This window comes from Rosa rugosa, chromosome 5 (genome assembly GCF_958449725.1).
Source record: "Rosa rugosa chromosome 5, drRosRugo1.1, whole genome shotgun sequence".
NCBI lineage: Eukaryota > Viridiplantae > Streptophyta > Magnoliopsida > Rosales > Rosaceae > Rosa > Rosa rugosa.
Genome location: NC_084824.1, coordinates 43,315,155 through 43,327,527, shown reverse-complemented (window position 1 = coordinate 43,327,527; position 12,373 = coordinate 43,315,155). Strand labels below are relative to the sequence as shown.

General features: G+C 40.4%; 2 long non-coding RNA genes across 2 annotated transcripts; both read right to left on the bottom strand.

The window, feature by feature from the left end:
- Positions 1-964: 964 nt before the first annotated feature.
- LOC133710964 (uncharacterized) lies at positions 965-3,210 on the bottom strand. The gene is made up of 4 exons (XR_009846983.1): positions 2,948-3,210; positions 2,591-2,820; positions 1,764-1,833; positions 965-1,215 (listed from the first exon to the last, which is right to left on the bottom strand). It is a non-coding gene; the product is annotated as an uncharacterized LOC133710964 (long non-coding RNA).
- A 4,893-nt stretch (positions 3,211-8,103) lies between these two features.
- Positions 8,104-10,349, bottom strand: LOC133710855 (uncharacterized). Its single transcript, XR_009846922.1, has 4 exons — positions 10,087-10,349; positions 9,730-9,959; positions 8,903-8,972; positions 8,104-8,354 (listed from the first exon to the last, which is right to left on the bottom strand). It is a non-coding gene; the product is annotated as an uncharacterized LOC133710855 (long non-coding RNA).
- Positions 10,350-12,373: the final 2,024 nt, after the last annotated feature.

The following is a 12,373-nucleotide window of genomic DNA, read 5'->3' as shown; positions in this document are numbered from 1 at the left end:
TGAGAATGAGCTCTATCTCGAAAATAGTCTTTGTTGGAGCTTAATTAAAATATCCTCATTGACTTCATCATAAGAGAAGTGATCATCCTCCTTAGCGAATCAGAATGCTTATTAAGGACATTCTTTTCTTGACTTCAAAGTTCAACAACATCTCTCTCAAACATATATGAAGCAGAAGCAAACTTCTTGGCGGACTCTATTGTAAACATCAGACATTCCATTACAATTGCTAGTTGGAACAGATCGATCTCTACCACTCTCTTTTATGAATGCCTTTCATCATGATATGTTAGGTCTATGTTGTGTTAGGAGAGGCTTCTTGTAGCCTTTGTTATTTTATTTTTCTATAAAAAAAAAAGTCCGTAGTCTTGGTTGGATGCATTATAAAGGACTCCCATCTTCCTAAACGCTGTCTTCATTTGTCTGCTTATTGTTTTGACTAACAATTCGAGGCTCTGTATGTCAAATCTGTTGCATCTTCTAATTTTAAGTATTGATAATTAAACATATATGTACATAACTTTGTGAACGTTTTCGTATTCAAAGTCAAGCAAGTACATGAAATATAGGCATAGAACACTAGAACTTGATCTATTTTTCATAAATTAATTATGTATGATTTTTCTGTTTACCCCTTGTTGTGTCCCCAGCGTTCTATTTGAATCAGCTAAGAAGGGGAGTTAGTAGAGATTTTATTTTCTAAGTTTTTTGTATTTATTTCTGTCATCGAAAAAAAAAAAGTGTCCATAGCATATATTATATAACTCCTTTCCTACATATGATCAATGCACATCCTTTCCTACATATGATTAATGTAACGCCCCAAGCTGCACCTCACCAGCTTAAGCACGTCACAGTGCCGCGAGCCTCTAAAACATAAATCGAACGCTCAATTTACATTCTAGAGAACCGCTAGGCATTTTGTTTGAAAACTTTTCGTAAAACACAGCGAAAGCTAGAAATATTTTTGAGGTGAAAATCTTTGAGTTGCCCAAAAATCATTTTGTTCGTCCAGACTTGAAATGAATGCTCACTCAGGAGGCACAAGATTTAAGGACTAGGAATTTAACCGCGTTTGACCCAAGAATTCCGGGACACAAAGTTCGAGAAATAAAAAGCAGAATAAAGCCCAGAAGGCGGTTTACCAAACTTGTTCCGCACACCCAGCTCCGTCCGCCATTGTCCCGTCACCAGTGCACAGTACCTGCATCCATACTGTTGTAGGGGGTGAGCTTTCGTCCTCGCTGCTCAACAGGAACTCTACCTCAACTAGACTCAAAACCAATAAACAAACATTTGGGCTGCCCAGTATGAAAACATATTTAAACCAAATATTTAAAAGAACGACAAACTTTAATGATTTTCAACTTGAAAACCGATGCATGATGCTTAAATAAATACGGCGCCAAATCCAAGTATTACCTGATGGCCGGTCCCATAGACCCACTACACGACCTTACCTCAAATTAATTTATCACCAGGTAAGCGTAGCGAGAGCGTCCACTACCTAGCTACACACACGTACCGGGCCCGTCATTACAATCGGAATACCCGGACGACTGGCGTAACTAACCCTCCGGAGGTTAAAGGGATCGAACCCAAGGAAGTCAGAGCCACCCTTCGCTCTCAAGCCATCACACATTTTCTCACGGATTGGTTAGTATGCATTGCATTTTACATAACCAACCCATACCACTTATCATGCATCACATTAATAAAATATAAAAGAAAATCACCAACCGAGGAGAGTCCTGAATCCCTACCTGGATTCCGATGCGTTCTCTCACGTACTCCGAGAGTTGCGAACCTTCTGTTCCTCGGGTAACTGGAGTCCTAGATTCCGACATTTCGATAGTTAATAACTTTTGAACAGTTAAACGAAATCTCGAAGATTAATATATCGTCCAAACCAACTTTTCCTGGTTTGACCAGGAGTTGACCAAGGGTTGACTACTTTGACCATTTGACCATGTTTGACTAACACTGACCCGTTTGACCACGTTTGACCAATCTCGACAAGTTCGATAATTAACCCAGATTACCGACCATTTAAATGGTAATGTCGACCAAATACACATGTTTATACATTGAGTGTACCCAAATTACTAAGGCCACAAAATATATTACTTTTCATCTCTTTACTTATTACCCTTTCCGATAATACTCAAGCAACCGAATGTTACATCAAATTCTCAATTTCGCCAACGAATAAGTTCACTTTGCTTAACGATTGTGTCGCATAGTGATTCGACGGAATTACTATGGACACCCAATATTTTCCAACATAATTCTGACTCGATATGGGTGTACCTAATTTACTCTGGACACCCATATATTACTTTAAGCCACTTCCACCATATAATTTCAATTCAACACTAGTATTAGTCCTGAACAAAAGTCATCAAGACAACATACGACTATCAGCCATAGCAACACTGACAGAATATCAAACTTGATAATCATAACCCATTCAAAACAACCACTATGTGCATGTAATCAAGCTCGTACCCAGGATAGTCCAATTTCAACCAAACACCACAATTCAACAAATCTATCAAGAGTACCCAGAAGTACAGAACCTCAATTTTACCTTCTGGGGCAGAATTTGCAGATGAAACCTCGATGACGAAGAACACAATTTCCGGAGATAGCCTAGTCGACGCCGAGTCGATCAACTCCGTCCTACCTAATTCGAAGCTCAACCGGTAATGGAGTTCGACGTCTGCAACCCAGCAAGTTCGGGCTTTCTGCTCCAATTGATGTCAGCTTGCTCCTATGAATACACCCAAGCCGAAACTAAGCCGAGGAGAGGCCGAGAAACTGCCGGCGTTGAGGTACCGCGACGGAGGCAGAAGTAACCCAGAAACGAAGATGAGTTAAAGTTGATTGAATTGGAGAACTAATTAGACTAACATGTAGAGCACGACGAGAAGATGAAGTTTCATACCGAATGCGCCCTGAACAATGGCCGGAAATGGCTGAACTTCGCCGGAGCAGTCCGATCTTCTCACTGTCGTTTCTCCCTCCTCGTCCGGTGCATGGGCGATCGAAGACCACAATCGTGACGGCGACGATGAGACGAAGGCGATGGTGTCCGTGCGCCGGCCGGAGGTGGCCTGACGGTGGAGCGCCGACCGGGTTGAGGTGTCGGGTCAGAGAGCTCCCAGCTCTCCCTCTTTCTCTCTCTCGATCATTCTGGATCCATTCTGACTTGGTCCCCTTCCTTTAAAATGAAATCAAGGGCCCAGATCAAGCGGTGGAGAGAGAATAGATGGACAGGATTGCTCCACGTGTTTCTACTTCTTGAATTAATTTCTAATATCCCAAAACTTCAGACTACCACGATAAATAGCCCGGGTATCCGAATAAATCTCTGAAAATTTCCACGAACTCGTCGTGCGGTGTACGTTATTATCCAACTCCTAAGTTGAGGATTTCACTTGGTGGAAATTTCTGAAAATATTCTCGAGTACTTTGACAATTACCGAGATCGTAAATAAATAATTTGTCGAACGATCTCAATTTAAGCTTGATAAATTTTCCGGGGCTCACAGTTCCACCCCCCTTAAATAAATTTCGTCCTCGAAATTTCAGGATTGGTCAAACGGTCAACCATACTTCACTTTTCATGTCGGACTCCAGTACCCATAACAATTTCTCATTCTGAGTTCTTGTGGTACAACTGGATTATCACTAGTCATACATGTCAACACAGGAGCTAGCATTTCTCTTACCAAGTGTTCCTTATTTATCACCAACAGGATACACTTCGCTCCATTTCACTTTATTCTTCTGTACCCACAAGATTTTTCTTATAACAACCAGAATGAGTAATTTACCGTTTTATCACTCTCCTCATAACACTACCATACTTGGCATTTCCACAGACAATTCATGTCTGTACCAATTAAATCTGGGTAACTACCAACCCTGTTACCCTAACTCAATATTGCCACAGCTGGCAACTCGTAGACGATTTACGTCTCCATCCAATTCCCGCTTACTACAAGTACACCGTTAATCGGGAATTTGAACTTAACCATAGACCTACGCAACTACCCGTAGGTATAAATATGTTCCCATTATGGAACTTCCATCAATTATGAACAACAAGTAGACGTCGTCGTCACTAACATGAAATTCACAATTCACCGTGGAAGAGGACACTGTCCTCAGAAAGACAAACACTTGCGAAGTTGGCTTAGCATCCGTCTTTCTAATCAAGCTATATGGGAAAAGCACGACGGAACCTAACAGCCGATTTCTAAAAGTTATTCTACAAATTTCCACATGACGACACTTTACAACTTTTATCATAGTACACTCGAGTTCGTTACATATTCATTTATGACGCCGTCTTGGCTAATGCATCCACTTCACGAACTCGAAAGTGAAGTACTTCTTCCAACCACGTGGACGATATGCGTCGTGTTACCAACATCGAATCATGTTGCCCTACCTGCAACAACCACGTGCCAACGGATCTTTGGACACTAGTTCGACGAACTGATGATCAGTCTTGAAAATGAGATTTAACAAGTACTTCCGTCACTATCTGACGAAATTCGAGGATCACCGTTAAAGGTTTACCTCTTGAAGACTGAAGGCTCACACGCTTCCACACATAGCACAGCGTTGATCTCGAAAGCATCGCCAAAATTAGAGGAGCTGATGGTTAAACAACCATGAACAACACTCATAACGTACTTGACGTCAAAACACTTTTCCAGATCACCCGTCGTTCAGACCATGTCAAGCCATGTCGCTGAAGTCGCAAGTTGCGTTCCTAATGGTGACGACGCAAGCTTTCTACCTCTCGTTCTTTGCACGTCTCTTTCTTGCCTTTCGGTTGCCAATCGTCTAGTAGTGTAGAGAATATCCTCCCTTACTACAGTTTACGTTGAACTTGACCTATATGGATAAGCAACCGAAAACAATGCTCAAAACTTCGTTTTGCAAATTTCCTAAGAAAAGGAATTTGAGCTCTAGGAAATTCCAAATGATTTTCAATACCAAATCCGTAAACTTCCAAGAAGGGAAGTGAAAATTTTACCAAAACAACTTATAGAGAAGTTTTCAAAATTTTCCTTTCTCGTAAAGCAGATTTGGAAAAATGGCCACGACTTTATGTCTAGTTGAAATGAAGTGAAATTTTCCAGATCATTGGCCAAAATGCCGAACATTGTTGTGTTAAAATTTTCAAAATTTCGAAGCACTGGAAGTCATTAGAAATTGATTCCAAAGTTACTGCAACGGGAAAATCAGCAAAACTTTGAGATTAAAAATCTCAGCCTTGAGACTGTTTCGGAGGGTTAATATTCCTCACCTTTGGGTGAAATTGGTTGGAATTGAAAACAATTTTGAAATCACTTTAATCGAAATACTTTTGCAACCGGAAAAACTTTCTCAAAACACAAGATCTTTTAAACCTCGGAAACAATTGAAATGGAGAAGTCTAAATGTTGAACTAGCATGACTTCAACTACAACTAAAACTTCAATGATGTCAGAGAATTGAGAAACAAAATTAACCAAAGGAAGAAAATAAAAGTCAACGTAACTATTAACAAGGAAGAAATACTCGCAGTCCTTATAGGATCCTTACCGGTAACACGTGTTGTTGTAAATGGCCAGAATCCTAGAGAGTCGCCTGCCCTTCCTTGAAATACGTTTGACTTGATGACCTTCACCTAGAGTCGAGCCGTTTGGTCCACGAAACAAAGTAGCCTTATTTCCTCATACGTATGCGAATCTCGACATCTAGAAGCCTGAGTTAGTTATAGACTCGGAGTTCCCACCTCACATAGGTGTAAGTCGAAGAAACAAAATTCGCGAAGTCTCTATAGAGGTTGCACGGTGATACACACCTCTTCTCCTTCTTCCTTCACGATACGCTTCGGCCCATACTGACAACGCATTAACTTGCTAAAGCATTCCCGAGGAGGTCCACACACCGCCAAGTGTATCTTAAGGGCCTTTAGTCAAATTTATAAATTTTCTAATCACGTAGCTTCCTCGGCTTCCCCCAGAGCAATGCCTTCTTATGGTACCACTCGTCGAATCCAAGATTAGATTTTGGGACAGAGGCCGATCAAGTAGCTATTTGCTCTCTTCTCCGTGCCTTCAGATTTTACAATCCTAAGATTCCACAAGCAACGTCGATTGGCGAGCACTAAAGCACAGTAAACTCCTCTAACTTCATTTTGAAGTCAACACGTCCAAGCGAGAAATTTCATTCCGTTATTCAGTGGATTAAATAGCTGAAGATCCACTTTTCCGTGACTCATACACCAATGCACGAGTAATGTCAACAGGTTGTGCTCGACAAGATCTTCTCGGAATAACGATTCGAACTATCCGAGATTCCTTTGTTAAGCGACGTTTCAAGTTTAACACGAAAGCAACAATCAAGTACGTATAATCGATACGACAACTGGACTGATACAAGGTGCCACACCATAATGATTTCATTTCCAAAATAAACATCCCCACTCAAGCAATCAACCAAAAGAAACCCACAAGACAGTTTCCTTGTACAAACATTTTCTTATGGAGACTCAAAGTTTGTCGTTCACGTACCTTTTCCTTTTTACTTTTACCTCATACTGGGCCCACGTAATCTTTGTCACGGTCTGTGCACTGTGGAGGAGCTTTAGGTGGCAATGCTCGTTCAAATTCAATAAACAAATAATAGGATGAACAATAACTGGACTCGATAAAGATTACAAGACAGATGCAACATCGAGTCCTTCCAACAATAGTTCAATGAATAGGATTCACGTGATTATGAACAAGTTGAAAGTGAATCCATAAACCAATTTAACATGATGTATAAACATATAACAGTTGGACTTGAAAAGACTTTAAGACAAATCACAACAATCGAGTCTGTGGAAGCAATCAAGTAAACTAGACTCGACAAGATATCCAAAGAGGAATCAATTACCAAGTCCAACCTTAATAGCAACAAGCACAACTTCAACAGACCGGATTCACTGAACAGAGCAATGACAAGCAAAAGTTCAATTACAACGACAAGTCGGAACATAAGTCAAAGGGATCCAAAGGGGAAAACAAACAATAGTTCCGACTCACAAGAAGTTGAAGTTTCGGAGAATACCGCTAGAGTAATTTATTTGTCGCAAGTTGTATTCAGTAATTTAACAATTTTCAACCTCGGTATACATTAGGGGGATCCGGTGGCCAGTCGGGCCCTAAACCGAGTGAAGAGTTGTAATTATATGAATACACACTAGCAACAATCCTTTCAGGTAAACTTTCTTTTTACCCTCTCACAACCAAGGAGTGAACCGGAATTTCATGGTAAAGAAATTCCTAAAGTCTCCCACGTAACCGGAAATCCAGACTCTAGACGAATTTCGAAAAAAAACTTTTTAAATCAGTGCAAGATTTCGTTCAAAAACCTCAAATGTAAAAATCCACGTTGAAGTTAAACAACGATTTCCACTAAAACTTGCCTTTTCGGCACAAAGCATATTTCCGACAAAACACATGTCAAAGTTGGCTTGGGTTAAACACGTAAATAGTAAATACCGAAATCCAAACCTTTTGAACAGTAACGGGAAGTAAATCCCTTTTTACCAAAACGCCTTTCAAAGCACTTTCGCTTTTGGCACCCCTTCTTTTTGGAAACACCTTTAAAACCCGCTCGTGAACCGTTTTTCGAAATCCTTTTTCCGGAAACTTTCTTGAACGTTTTTCGAAACTAGGTCTTAAAAACCGAAGTCAAGCCTTTTTAAGCATTAGGTAGAAATTTTTCACAACTTTTCAAGTCAAAGGTTCGGAAACACGTTCTCGAACAAGCGTTTCCCAAGTCGACTTTTTACCAAGACTTGGAAATTTTCACAAGCCAACAAAAACTTTTTTCCGGTATCAGAGGTTTTTAAATTGTTGAAAACAAAGACTCGAAAGCATGGCTCTGATACCACTTTCTGTAACGCCCCAAGCTGCACCTCACCAGCTTAAGCACGTCACAGTGCCGCGAGCCTCTAAAACATAAATCGAACGCTCAATTTACATTCTAGAGAACCGCTAGGCATTTTGTTTGAAAACTTTTCGTAAAACACAGCGAAAGCTAGAAATATTTTTGAGGTGAAAATCTTTGAGTTGCCCAAAAATCATTTTGTTCGTCCAGACTTGAAATGAATGCTCACTCAGGAGGCACAAGATTTAAGGACTAGGAATTTAACCGCGTTTGACCCAAGAATTCCGGGACACAAAGTTCGAGAAATAAAAAGCAGAATAAAGCCCAGAAGGCGGTTTACCAAACTTGTTCCGCACACCCAGCTCCGTCCGCCATTGTCCCGTCACCAGTGCACAGTACCTGCATCCATACTGTTGTAGGGGGTGAGCTTTCGTCCTCGCTGCTCAACAGGAACTCTACCTCAACTAGACTCAAAACCAATAAACAAACATTTGGGCTGCCCAGTATGAAAACATATTTAAACCAAATATTTAAAAGAACGACAAACTTTAATGATTTTCAACTTGAAAACCGATGCATGATGCTTAAATAAATACGGCGCCAAATCCAAGTATTACCTGATGGCCGGTCCCATAGACCCACTACACGACCTTACCTCAAATTAATTTATCACCAGGTAAGCGTAGCGAGAGCGTCCACTACCTAGCTACACACACGTACCGGGCCCGTCATTACAATCGGAATACCCGGACGACTGGCGTAACTAACCCTCCGGAGGTTAAGGGGATCGAACCCAAGGAAGTCAGAGCCACCCTTCGCTCTCAAGCCATCACACATTTTCTCACGGATTGGTTAGTATGCATTGCATTTTACATAACCAACCCATACCACTTATCATGCATCACATTAATAAAATATAAAAGAAAATCACCAACCGAGGAGAGTCCTGAATCCCTACCTGGATTCCGATGCGTTCTCTCACGTACTCCGAGAGTTGCGAACCTTCTGTTCCTCGGGTAACTGGAGTCCTAGATTCCGACATTTCGATAGTTAATAACTTTTGAACAGTTAAACGAAATCTCGAAGATTAATATATCGTCCAAACCAACTTTTCCTGGTTTGACCAGGAGTTGACCAAGGGTTGACTACTTTGACCATTTGACCATGTTTGACTAACACTGACCCGTTTGACCACGTTTGACCAATCTCGACAAGTTCGATAATTAACCCAGATTACCGACCATTTAAATGGTAATGTCGACCAAATACACATGTTTATACATTGAGTGTACCCAAATTACTAAGGCCACAAAATATATTACTTTTCATCTCTTTACTTATTACCCTTTCCGATAATACTCAAGCAACCGAATGTTACATCAAATTCTCAATTTCGCCAACGAATAAGTTCACTTTGCTTAACGATTGTGTCGCATAGTGATTCGACGGAATTACTATGGACACCCAATATTTTCCAACATAATTCTGACTCGATATGGGTGTACCTAATTTACTCTGGACACCCATATATTACTTTAAGCCACTTCCACCATATAATTTCAATTCAACACTAGTATTAGTCCTGAACAAAAGTCATCAAGACAACATACGACTATCAGCCATAGCAACACTGACAGAATATCAAACTTGATAATCATAACCCATTCAAAACAACCACTATGTGCATGTAATCAAGCTCGTACCCAGGATAGTCCAATTTCAACCAAACACCACAATTCAACAAATCTATCAAGAGTACCCAGAAGTACAGAACCTCAATTTTACCTTCTGGGGCAGAATTTGCAGATGAAACCTCGATGACGAAGAACACAATTTCCGGAGATAGCCTAGTCGACGCCGAGTCGATCAACTCCGTCCTACCTAATTCGAAGCTCAACCGGTAATGGAGTTCGACGTCTGCAACCCAGCAAGTTCGGGCTTTCTGCTCCAATTGATGTCAGCTTGCTCCTATGAATACACCCAAGCCGAAACTAAGCCGAGGAGAGGCCGAGAAACTGCCGGCGTTGAGGTACCGCGACGGAGGCAGAAGTAACCCAGAAACGAAGATGAGTTAAAGTTGATTGAATTGGAGAACTAATTAGACTAACATGTAGAGCACGACGAGAAGATGAAGTTTCATACCGAATGCGCCCTGAACAATGGCCGGAAATGGCTGAACTTCGCCGGAGCAGTCCGATCTTCTCACTGTCGTTTCTCCCTCCTCGTCCGGTGCATGGGCGATCGAAGACCACAATCGTGACGGCGACGATGAGACGAAGGCGATGGTGTCCGTGCGCCGGCCGGAGGTGGCCTGACGGTGGAGCGCCGACCGGGTTGAGGTGTCGGGTCAGAGAGCTCCCAGCTCTCCCTCTTTCTCTCTCTCGATCATTCTGGATCCATTCTGACTTGGTCCCCTTCCTTTAAAATGAAATCAAGGGCCCAGATCAAGCGGTGGAGAGAGAATAGATGGACAGGATTGCTCCACGTGTTTCTACTTCTTGAATTAATTTCTAATATCCCAAAACTTCAGACTACCACGATAAATAGCCCGGGTATCCGAATAAATCTCTGAAAATTTCCACGAACTCGTCGTGCGGTGTACGTTATTATCCAACTCCTAAGTTGAGGATTTCACTTGGTGGAAATTTCTGAAAATATTCTCGAGTACTTTGACAATTACCGAGATCGTAAATAAATAATTTGTCGAACGATCTCAATTTAAGCTTGATAAATTTTCCGGGGCTCACAATTAATGCACACGTCGACCCAAAGGTTGATAATTCACACGTCGACCCAAGGTTGATAATTGACAGCATCTTGGAACCAACCTACATAAGCAGTTGTTTTATACTTTTATATACAGAGAGGTCATGATCAACGAAGGGAAGGTCAAGTGGGGTGGTTAAAATGTTGCTTTACCATAAATAAAAATATGCAGCAGCAGTACAGAATTCAGTTGTTGTTTTGCTAGCTATCGGCTAGTCCAAACAGAGCAAGTTTTACTCGTGAAAAACATGCACTGCTACCAATGAGTACGTGCGTAATTCTAATTCCAGAGCCGTGTTCGGGTTCATATGGAACGAGTAATCCGATCCTCTACAACAGGGAAAGTGTAAACAATGTATTAAAAAACACCTTGTGAATACATAGATATGGGCTTGTGAATACATAGATATGGGTTCGTCTATATTACATATTGATACGAGGCTATTTTTGATTCAATTCAGAGAGACTGTTCCATATATTAATTGACTACTTCTAATACTTCATATAACAGTATATATGGATGTACCGTAAAATTTCTTTATAATAATTTTATTAATTATGATGCATATAAGGGTATAAGTATAACCACATTTCACAACAACCAAGCGGACATGAAATAGCCTAAGATCAAAAGGTTACAAGCACTACTAGCAAAATGAGCAATACACACAGATTTTATACATACTGACTTTCACACTGATAAAAAATCAGTGGGTTTTAGTTTGTAGATACAAATATCCGTGTGAACTAAAACTGGGTCCCATATACACACATGCTCACACTATCACTCACTGAAATCAGTGTAGCTAGACTTTCTCACAGATATCTGTATGTACCAAATATCTAACATATACTGATATCCGTGTGAACTAAAACTAGGTCCCATATACACACATGCTCACTCTATCACTCACTGAAATCAGTGTGGCTAGACTTTCTCACAGATATCTGTATGTACCAAATATCTAACATATACTGATATCCGTGTGAACTAAAACTAGGTCCTATATAAACACATGCTCACTCTATCACTCACTGAAATCAGTGTGGATAGACTTTCTCACAGATATCTGTATGTACCAAATATCTAACATATACTGATATCCGTGTGAACTAAAAACTGGGTCCCATATAAACACATACTCACTCTATCACTCACTGAAATCAGTGTGGATAGACTTTCTCACAGATATCTGTATGTACCAAATATCTAACATATACTGATATCTGTGTGAACTAAAAACTGGGTCCCATATAAACACATACTCACTCTATCACTCACTGAAATCAGTGTGGATAGACTTTCTCACAGATATCTGTATGTACCAAATATCTAACATATACTGATATCCGTGTGAACTAAAAACTGGGTCCCATATAAACACATACTCACTCTATCACTCACTGAAATCAGTGTGGCTAGACTTTCTTACAGATGTCTGTATGTACTAAATATTTAACCTAAACTGATATCTGTGAAAATGATTTTACACAAATATTCGTCACTATTAAAAAATTATAATTTTTAAAATAATTTTTCATTTACACGGCCATCTGTAACAATTGATTTTTCACACTGTTGTCAGTATGAATGTGACGGTGATAGTAATACCAGTATGAAGTTTCACTCAGTTTTTTTGTAGCAAGTGCTACTTTTCCCACA